Genomic DNA, 11,385 nt, shown 5'->3' on the forward strand with positions numbered 1-11,385 from the left:
AAAGAAATCGCAATAAAACATCTTTATAAGATACAAAAATATATACGTGCATAATCTCACTATAACTTTATTGCCTCTTTTATGCGTGGCGTCGACAAAATTTCTACTCGACTCTTGTCATCGAGGCCGTAACTTTCTCGCGGCGAACCTTGGCTCATATTGCCGACCTATCTGAGCGGACAATCCCGGTAAAGCGATACCCGCGATAAACAGAAGCCTTACAGTAACGTCGGCGCGCTATCGTCGATGCGGAGGTCGATCGGGAAGTCACCTTCCATCAGTCGTGAGAAATCTCCTACATACACACGTTTTATCCCTCGTTCTTCGTTTGCGAAAGCGTATTGTCATTGTCAACAAATGTAAAAAAAATTTGTTTGATTTCTTAATATTTCACGTGTATTTTTAGGCACTATTTGAAAAGCAAACACGAATTTTTGACTTTTCGTCGTAATTATTCTCAACTCGGTTTTCTTCGCACGAAATATCCAGCGATATACATTTGTCGAAAAGATCTCAAAAATATCTCTATAAATTGTTGAATATTATTATATATTAAAAAGTGTATAATAATATTTCCTAAATGTATAATTACATTCTTAACAAACTCGTAAAAATATCGCAAAGATAGAATTCAGTTGTGAACATATCGTAATAATCGACGAAGGCTGAATTGAAAGATGCACACGCTGCGTTATTATAAAACTGACGACGACGGTGTGAGCGCCGCCGTAAGTAACTCACGCGTTACGCAAACGACTTGCACTTTCGTACTCCTTTTTTTTTTCTTCCCACATCGAACAAGCACCTACGGGCGAACACACACCGCACACTTCCCACTTACACGCACCGCGGCACTTACTGTATTTTTTCGCGGACGCATCGGCGCTTTTACACTCGCTGCAAATTGCGGTCGTATTTTTTGTTTTTGTTGTTTTTTTTTGTTTTGTTTTTTTTAAGAGAGCGCAAAGTGAAAAATGTTTACTTATATTGCGCGCGGTGCACAATTTTATATGTAATTATATTATATCGTTATATTATACACACAAATATATATAACCGCGTACGATTTCTAGCGTATAATTTTGACATAATTCAATTTAAAATGTTTTCCACTCGGCTCGCACATAAAAAGCTAATGGTGTTTCTATAGAAGCAAACGTCCCGAAAAATTTCATTCCGAACTATTGAAGCAGATTTATTTTCAAAGTCAGCGGGCTTTTGTGATTCAGCGCACGCCCGACCCGGTAATTGAAATCGAGCGGAGTGGGAGGAGAGGAAAGAGGGAGAAATAAATCGGGATTACACGAGGATATAGTATCATGCGTCGACGAACGAAAGCTGCGCTCGTCAGCTCCAATTTAACGATCATTATTCGTTTGGCGCTATCCGTTATCCGCCGCGAACGTAGTTCAGTTTATTATTGGAGTGCGAAAATATCGCGCATAATTTCCGGTCCAAATATTTTCATTCAACGGCTCTTTGCGCCTCTCTGCGCACTAAAAGTTATATTATAGCGCTCCGCGACTATATATCCTCATTTGCATTAATTACGAAAATGTTTTAATAAATATTTTGAATATTCAGTTCTCTCGTCGTTAAGTTTTCCGCCCGTGATTGTGTGACGCAAAACAGTGTGCGGGGTGTTTTAATTATATTAATTAATCAAATATATTCAATTATTAATTACAGTATATTAAATAACAGAATTAAACTACATTAAATTGTAAATACATATTATGCGTCACAAATCCTGCAATTATTTGTTATGCAACCCGAAAAAGTTAATTGTGAGAGATATTAAAACTCAATTCATATAATCAGGAGTTTCTGTCGTTGTTCATCGAGATGATGATAGTAATGAGAAAAATTCTCGTCCAATCTAATCCGCGAGTCAGAAAACGATATGAAGCTTCAATGTGCGTTCGCTTCCCGTAACTAATCTTGGTAGCTTTTCTGTTCCAATGACCATTTGTCATCGGGGCAACTCCTCGCACGATTCTCGCGCGGAGTGCTGCACTCGAATCTGACTTAGCAAAGACCGGTCGTTCGAAAGGAATGGGAATAGGAGGAGGAGGAGGAGGAAGAACGGTTAGGCCAGGCCAGATATATTTAACCTCTTCGCTGCGCACTCGGCGCGCAAAGAGCAACACTTGCCTCTTCTTGCGATTTAAATAAATGCACGCTCCGAATACCGGTCATTGTTTCAACGCGGCATTCGTCGCTATTTTACGCTGTTGCGCGACTTTTTTGCAATAATAAAAATGAAAATAAAATCGTCTTCTCGAGCTCTTGTTTCACGTATCACAATTTACTACGAAAGAGTCGACATATACATCACTTCCTGCTCTCTTATATCGAAATTATTACGCATCGAAATTCGAGACCGCAATAATTTCAGGCCGTGTAACAAGAAGAGTCAGATTGTTTGCTTTTCGGGGAATGGGTCGTAAATTTTTTTCGGCCGTTCGAGACGAATTACAACAGAGAGAGAATTGAAAGTGAACGTGACAAAGACGATCTCTCGAATCACATTAACGGCGGAGATTGACAACAACTACACACGCGTAAGCGGAGCCAAGTGAACGAATAGATAACTCGCCTTGAAAGTTCCAAAAAAAAAAAAAAGGTCAGTCGTAAAACTGTCAACTTTTATGGCTGATCTGTTTTTTTCAGTAACGATGAGGATAAAAAAGCCTTCTTATTGAGAAAAATAATCGAAGCCTTATTATCCGAGAAGTACCGTACAAACTTGACTATTGAGAAGATTAAGTTTGATTGACGCGTAAACTTTTTTGTATGAGACAAATCAATCATCAAAAAGTAGATAAGAAGAACTTCGAATTTTTCAGAGAATTTGTGATAGGATTCGATGACGTTTCCGATATTTCGGATCTCTGATATTTCGAAGTTTATCGATATATTACGCGTGAGCCGCATGTGGACCGCTCCACGAGATAAAAAAAAAAAAAAAAAACCCAGTACGAAGGTCGGATTTGCAATATTTACACCTACGATCTGTATTTGCTGTGGTAAATAGCTCTTTCGGCGTTTTTGTAACAAGCTTTGTGACCGCGGGGCTGTGTGTATTGACTTACGATAGCACTCTCGAATATCTCGAACGAGGTCTTTCTTTGTGTCAACCTACACAAAGTAGTCTAATTTGACGCTGCGGGAAAGTACGTATACATGTTTAGTTTATCCCCGTCATTGACATAGAAATCGAAATGTACAGGCAACTCCTCGAACGTGAATCATAAAGACGTCTCCCCGTATATACATATATATTCTGATTCAGCAATTAACATCGGTGTTGCAATTCCCGTGAACGGTGTAGTGGGATGCACTTCCGTCGCTCGGTCTTTCGAAATGCGACAACACGAAGGCACTTGTTGCGCAGTTGCGTCTCGAAATTCTTCGTGCGCAATTCAGAAATGCGTATGTATTTTCGATTTCAAACACACGGAGGAGATCGTATTTCCTTTCCGTGTTTTCTCTACAAACGCGGAGCTTTGAGTACTTGAAAGTCTGGAATTTTCTGATTCACAAAGCGCAAATTCACACAACCGGCAACCTTAACATTTGGCGAACGACAAGCAAGCGCGCACACGTACCGAAAATACGGAAATAGCGAGTACAAATGAGAACCGTCGAATGCAAGAAGAGTACACCGCACCCCGGTGATAAAAATAGCCGCTGAAATGTGGCGAGGACCCTTTCACCACGACTAAAGCCGCATTAAGTGGCGTGGAGTGGTTGACCGAGTAGACTCGATCGGAAGTGCGTGCACGCATACACACTTGCGCGCGTTGAGAGCGTCGAAGCGAAACAGAAGCGAAGACAAGCGCGTGCCAGAACAAGCGACCGTGGCGAGAAAACGTTTCCTGGAGAGAAAAGTGATAAAAAAAAAAAAAAAAAAAAAGAGAGAGAGAAGATAACGAGTCAATAAGCTCTCGTAACGTAATTGCGTAAGCATCGCCAGCCGCGTCGACGAGCGCGCAAATGCGCTCACGACTATTTCGGATCCGTTCGCAGTCCGAACATCGGCGGCGCGGACTCCTCTTCGACGAGAAACAGGCTCGCGCGAACGGCACGAGTTCGTGTGTCCCGGACTTTCACTCTGATCTGTTACGCCTCGACGCGATATATACAGCCTCGTCGCGCAAAGTTGTTCCGCAACGCGATCTTTGGTCCAATTTCTGCGTATTGCGAGAATTGAAAATAAAACGCGGAAATGCACGAGACAGAGAAAAAAAGTTTTGCGTGAATTGCCGATCGTTCGCAATGGTTGCGCAGAAAATGCGCAATAAGACGATATATGACCAAATACGATAACTCATCAACAAATTACATATGTCGTTTTAATATAAAATTCGAGATTTTTCGTTTATCAAAATTATATTAAATTTGTATATAGTTTTTAGCTTTTTTAAAAAAAAAGAAACGCAAAAAAAAATCATCATCAGATTAAACGATTGCACAGTTATTATACAGTGCACTATCCTGGCTTATTATATTCATGTTAATTAGAACACGAGACGTGCATTAACAGTGCCGTTAATTAATAAGAAAACCGTCGAACCATATTATTCATTAAGATTTTACTACCGCAAATGTCTTCATTTTCTCGTTGCGAGTTGTGACGCAGCTAAAGGGTTTTAATGCATCGCGGTGCGCGCTGTATCTGCTATTTCGCCGTAGCCGCGTCATCGATCCATTAGGCATATTAATTATCTAGCAGAGCGAACCGATCGCGGCCGATATTTTATTGCACGCCTTCATACTCGAGCGGTAATTGGTTTTTTGCGTCGACTCTCTTCTGCTCCCTTCGTGAGAAAAAAGAGAGGAAGAGAAAGAATGAGAAAAAGAGAGAGAGAGAGTTACTTCCCTGCCTCCGCTTTCGGTTTATAAGTAACCGAGGTCCTTCGAATTGGATCCGGTGGAGGACGGGGAAAGGGAGTACACGTTACTTGCGCGCACGTTCTCAGGTGTAGGATCCAGGTATAAGATTCACGATATCGACGAGAGGGGGAGAAGAACAAAGGGGAGAGCAAGCTACGGCGATCATGCCGAAGTCAGGGAGCGGAGAAATTTATCGCCGCGAGCGAGCCAGACACACCGAGACTAAAAATTATGAGCAATTAAAGACCAGCGAGCGAGTTTATGTTCGTTCAATATAGCAAAACTTTTAGATTTCAAAAAAAACAGGCACACACATAGACATGTATAAGAGACAACATGACAAATTTGAAAAAAAAAAAAAAATGTGTCCACTCCGAAGACTTCTTCTGGTTTCGTTCTTCTGAATAAGTAGTTAGGTAGGTAGGTGGGTAGTGTCCTTCGGACATGCCGATAAGTTGACGTTTTAAAAGGTTTATCCGACTATATCTACGACGACCGAAGTGCTTTCGAAAGAGAAGACGAGGAAGCGGGAATTCTTAATCGTTTGGAAGACGATCACCGTATCGATGTTAATGCCGGTGTTAACTAACGGAGAGGTTCTACTGTGTGCAAGATAAGCAAGATATCGAATTAACGTATCACTAATAATGTCAACCGATGTGAATTAGGATGTTTCGTGGCCATAGTTGTTGTCGCCATTGAACGCACTTCGAGAATAATGCACGCGATATCGGGAGACAACGCATCTATGAATAGTTCCGTCTTTGCTCGTTGTAAAAGTAATAAATACGATTTTCTCTTAATACGGATTTTTAGTAAAAGTAAAAAAAAAAAAAAAAAAACACGACATCGAGAATAAAAACATGACAAATTAACCGAATAAAGATCAAATATCGCAATAAATTCAGGTATGCGATAAACAAATATGTCGTAATGTGAAAGTTATTTATATACAGACTTGTCGAAAGGCATAATGTGAATTGCCCACTGAGATTTCTATGTAATGTAGAAAAAGAAAGAACCGTGCGAAAACGTGGTGTGACTTTTACGACGCAAAGTTGATGCGCGGTCTTGGAACCAAGTCGGTTTCAGAAGCAATAATGGTGCTGTGAGGGGTGATTTACGAGAAAAGTGCGGTCGAAGTCAAAAAGAGCTCGAAATTTTTTTGCGCGCCGCGACAAAAGGAAAAAAAAAGAGAAAATTACTTCCTGGCCGCGATTGCACGCACGCGTTTTGTCGCAACCAGTCGGTCGCAACTACCTACCCGGTCGACATAAAAAATATCGCTTGCAACTTTGAAGTTCACAATAAACCGTACAAATATTGAGAAAAGTCTTTATCGTCTATATAGTTTCCGAATTAAGACATGGATGATTTGCCCGAAAATCGATTCCAATACGAATACAAACAACAACATATCGTCAAGTTCCGCATCAAACATTGGGGTGCGAGCAATTATCTTTTATCGATGTCTCATCATCGTCTCAATATCGCTGGTATGAATAATCGCGAGATCGTGCGTAAATGAAAGTTGTCCGGATAAAGTGAGATATAAATATAGATACGTTTTCGTTCGATAATCTTAAATAACACCATTCTTTATCTCGTCGGATGCTTTACGTGCGCATTGCACGTGTGCGTTTACGCACAGTCAAGCCTACTGTTTTATTTCATTGCGCAGCGATATCGTGGAGATAAGTAATTAATTTCTCATTAATCATAATTACGATTAGGTTGTAATTTATTCTAAGATTCGCGCGCGCGTGAGTAAAAGTAGTAATTTTGAAATATCAAGTATACAAAAAAACATAAAATCACATCGTCAGTTATATTTACGCTTTAGGAATATCTATTACTTATTTTTATCAAAATATATTTACTCATATGTTTATTATTTAAAGTATTTGTATGATAAAAATAACTGAAAGTAACCCGGATATCTATTATCCTAGTTTTGACGTGAAACACTATATGTTTTATGAATCACCTCGATTAGAAAGACTCTCTTCTTTTAGAAGACTCTAAAAAGTATTGTTTAGTGCAGCATTGTGTACCTAACGTAGTTTTTAGTGAAATAAATTTTTCTTTTGTTTTGGAGAGAAATTGTCTTCGTCGCGCGCATCTTACAATATACACAGCTACATTTTTAAAACTTACATCCAACAAGATGTAGGTTTTACAAATGGAGACCACCTACGTCAGCATTTTTCCTGTTTTATGTGACGGAGATTTGTTTGGCATATACCGGGGATTACGCGAATGCGAAGTAGGATTTTCATAACGGAAACTCGCGGCATTCGAGCACGCGTCTGCGGGTTGGCCGGAAAGATCGATTGTCGTACTGCGACACTCGGTGTTGAAGTTGGCATAACTTGGCAGTTCGCGCTTTCAAGCGACCCTGAAGTCAAACTCCGCGAGAAAGTTATTCCAGATGTTCTCCAACACCCCACTGTCGTTACGAACAACGTACAACTCCGTTCCTTTAAATTCTACGTACATGGTACGTATTACAGACGTTCAATTACAGACGAAACGTCAGTCCGAACGGGGGATGTTATTAGAGTTATAATTGCAAGTCGCGGTTATCAATATAATTGACGTTGTTAACACTTAAGAGCGTGGAAACACAGCTCGCATTTAATTAGGGATCAAAGCGTACACGGCAGACCCGTAACGTTCCCCGCGATGGGAATGCGTACTTGCAATTACCGGTAATTATGCTAAATTGCCGACGGGTATTGATGGTTTACATTATTGAATTGCGTAAACGGGAGAAAATAGAAACGCCGCAACTTTTAATTACAGAAACATTAAATTTTGAATTTAGTGTCATTAATTATTTTGACTATTCGTAATTGCAAGTGGCGGAGAGAAAGAAAAATATGTAAAAAAAAAAAAAACGATACATGTCTATACATAATAAAACCGAATTACTTCTACACAATTTAAAGAAGACACATTTTGTGAACCCGCATACGTGTCAGGTGAACCCTAACTTCCTGAAGATGCTTGAAGAACTCTCGATGTGCGAAGACTTCGTACATGAAGACGTAACTTCGAGCGGCCTATAATTTTCTCCTTTTTTTCACTATATCTCATCCGCAGGAAGTAACGAGATCTACACGGGAGAGGAGGAGAGAAGAAAGCCTCGTCACATGGCAGAAACACACCGTGTTGCATATATATATATATATATATACATGTATACCCACGCGTGACATACGACTATAGCATTAGAGCTCCAGTTCTTACAATGCTAATTCCATTCTTAGTGCCACTTATGATTATATCATGCGAGACACGAACAATTTTGTGCTCCCGAGAACGAGCCGGCTCGAGGAAGCGGGTGTTGTTATTCAACACGTGCGACCATGCCGCTTCTACGTTTACATGGATATACATGATACGCATCTGGCCGCACGAAAAATTCCCCTCGGTTACAAACCGCGAGCGAAGGAAAACTGGTCATCACCAAGGGAAGCGGAAAACCTGAAAATGTCGCGTTACGTCACGAGCCGTCACCGCTGCGCAGACCGCTCGCTTGCTCGCTCGCACGCGGATTCATCGAGACACGGATGACTTTCTCGGCATAGAAATTGATATGCGGAAACGAGCTTATCTAAGCGTACGATCGACGAGATGACGACAGTAATGACGATGATCGCCAGATAATTACAGGTCATCACAACCGCTATTTGCAGTCATTAATCCGTTTCGTATCATATTTGTCCATATCTAAAAAGTTTTCTTAAGATTTCCTCCCTCGAATTTAAAATTATAGGCCCAAGTATTCACTACTGTCATATAGTGAATTTTGATACCGAGAAAAAAAAGCCTCACCGAGGCGAATTATTTACTTAGATATTATTTATTTAGGAATAACTCAGTTTTTGTATACGCAAACATTCGATACGGCACAGATGCGTTAATAACTCTGTTTATTTCACAGACAAATAAGTATCTGCAAATAACCATATAAACCTACGTAAATAAATGTGACGAATCGTAAAGTCCATCTTTGCTAAAAACAAAAATATCTACAATATACAGATATTGGACTACATCCGTCAAACACATCCACAAAATACTACAGAGAACAGAGTTTCATTCGGAACTAAACTAAGTGCGATTTGAAATTACACAACCGCAGTTTTGCCGGAATAAGAACGGCCCAGCCTCGCTCTCCGACGAGCATCTTTTCTTTGTTGCGTCACTTTTGCTCGCGTTGGCGCGCACGTGTGAAAACCCGGCGAGTACGCGAGACCCGTTCCCTTTCTTCGCAAGCGCGCTCATTAGCGAACACCACTCCGCGAGTGCTTTTATCGCCAGCACGTATATAATACGGTATCCCAAAAACTATCCGGATGTCCCTTTCATTACGGGGCTTTTGGAATTTTTCGTGTAATTAACTAGAATATGGGATTTCTTTTTTCACGAACTAATTCTCAGAAGATACGCAGGGAACGACACTTTTTATTCGGAATTTTATACCGAGATTTTAATCGCAAAGATACAATACGTCGAAAATTGGAAAGTTTTTTTATATACCATGATTTTCTTTAAAAGTTCGGGAAAAGTCAATCTGCAACGAAAAAAGACCCATCCGAGTGGTTTATACGAGCGAGCATTGATGAAGATTTTTTACAAAACGAACTAAAAGAGGCGCGGTTCGATTGAGAATATGTCAATAGTAAATTGAAGGTGATTGTGCTGACTCTATAAATTTAAATGTTGAAAGTACCGGCTATTATTCTTTGACTTATTACTCCGAAAAATAAATACGAACTGACTGAATTATTTCGAAAAATCAAAAACAGTAATTTTTTTTAATTTGGATATTTTATTTAGGATCTATGCCTTGCAGCGCAATAAAATAATTGACTATAGAAAAAGCACGGGTATTTTTGACAGTTGTATGTCGAACACACATAACCTATTTCTCTTTTCTCCGTGTGTCAAGTAATGTTTTATTTATTCGACTGTCAATTTATTCAGACAACTGCGTTATTTCAATTAAAAAACAAAGACTGTTTTTCAGAAGTGATAATTCACGTATATGTAAAAAAATAACAATAACAAAGAATTGTTATCTCGAACAACAGACAAAGAAAACACAAATTTGTCTACTCCGCTTATTTTCAGAGGATTATTTGAGTATTGCAATGTATAGTAGCAACTTCGTATATTGTGAATCGTGCCGTGGCCTAATAGACCGCAGGGTAATCGGTGCAAATGCGCGAACTCATTCGATACACCGCGCATTTGAACCTGTTTCAAAAGTAGACAACACGGTCTTTCGCAATGACGACAAGAAATCTATGGGCACACCGTGTGTTGGAAAATCTCGCCTCGTCGATATATCTCGATCGTTAAAACGCCACACTTTCGATAATCGAAGGGACACAATATGATATTCGAAAAATCTGAAGGTGCAAGGTCATGATTGATGTTTACTTTGTATTGCCGAACTAAACGATTTCTCGAAAGCAATCGTCTTTTGAAATTTAATTTCGCGTCTCTCTCTTAATTTTCAATAACACAACATCTTTATACTATCAATCAAATTTGACTGTGAGAAACACACGTTCCTCCATTCATTCAGCCCTTCAGTTTTTCCAATGTCAAAATTGTCCAACCGGCGAACGGCGCCGGTCTCAATGCAACAAAAATTTTATGTAGATTCGACTCACCATGCAGAAGAGATTCGCGTCGGCGTTGCTGCCTGCGTGCGAGGACGAAGAACTGCGGCGGAAGAGAAACCGGCGAAAATCCAGAGGATGATATCCCTCGCGGAGTCTCGCTGCAGCGGTAGTCTCCACGCTTGTGTCTGTCCCTCGGATGGAACACCTCCCTCGGAGACGAAGGACGAACGAACGGTTTGGTCGGTTGTCGGGAAGAAAACGTGCGGAATCTCACTTGTCGCGTCGGCCCGGCCGCAGATAACACGAAAGGACGCGGAGAGAGGGGGGGGAGGGATAAAAATTGCAGGGTGAGCGAGACTCGCGGCAGTGAGACAGCGCGGACGATCCGGCGCGACGATGACAAAACGGTACGCGAAAAACAACTAACGAACGGATAGACGAACGGACGGATGGCGATCGAGCGCGGTGTATACACACATACCAACCGTACAGCGCGCGGGTTCAGCGGCCGACTGAGAGGATGCAGTTCGCCGCTGTTCCGCCATAGCCGCTCACGAACCCCTGTGGCCCCTCGTGGTTCACCAAGCGACTCCCCACCGTCGCCGCTAGCGTCGCTGCTCGACGAGTGAGACAAAGCGGGTGCGCGCGCAGCCTCGCATTTTTTGACCCTCCGACGCGGACCTCCATCTCTGTCTCTCTTTTTCTCTCTCCTCTCTCTCTCTCTTAGCCACCGGTACGGCCGACACCCCACTTCTCGCCGCCCTTAGGTCGATTCACTGCGCGAGAGGGCACACACTTGCACTGCAAACGGCGACACACGCGTGTATGCACAATCGGCGAATGT

The 11,385-nt window shown here is 41.2% G+C and overlaps 1 protein-coding gene across 1 annotated transcript in view; it reads right to left on the bottom strand.

The window, feature by feature from the left end:
- LOC109861104 (probable serine/threonine-protein kinase dyrk2) overlaps positions 1-11,060 on the bottom strand; it is a 155,932-nt gene extending 144,872 nt beyond the window's left edge. Inside the window, exon 1 of the mRNA XM_020440622.1 lies at positions 10,590-11,060. The gene's annotated coding sequence lies outside the window, so the exon portion shown is untranslated. The remainder of the gene's footprint in view (positions 1-10,589) is intronic.
- Between the last annotated feature and the right edge of the window lie 325 nt (positions 11,061-11,385).

The sequence above is a fragment of the Pseudomyrmex gracilis genome, unplaced genomic scaffold (genome assembly GCF_002006095.1).
Source record: "Pseudomyrmex gracilis isolate BER0280 unplaced genomic scaffold, ASM200609v1 scaffold_8, whole genome shotgun sequence".
Lineage (NCBI taxonomy): Eukaryota > Metazoa > Arthropoda > Insecta > Hymenoptera > Formicidae > Pseudomyrmex > Pseudomyrmex gracilis.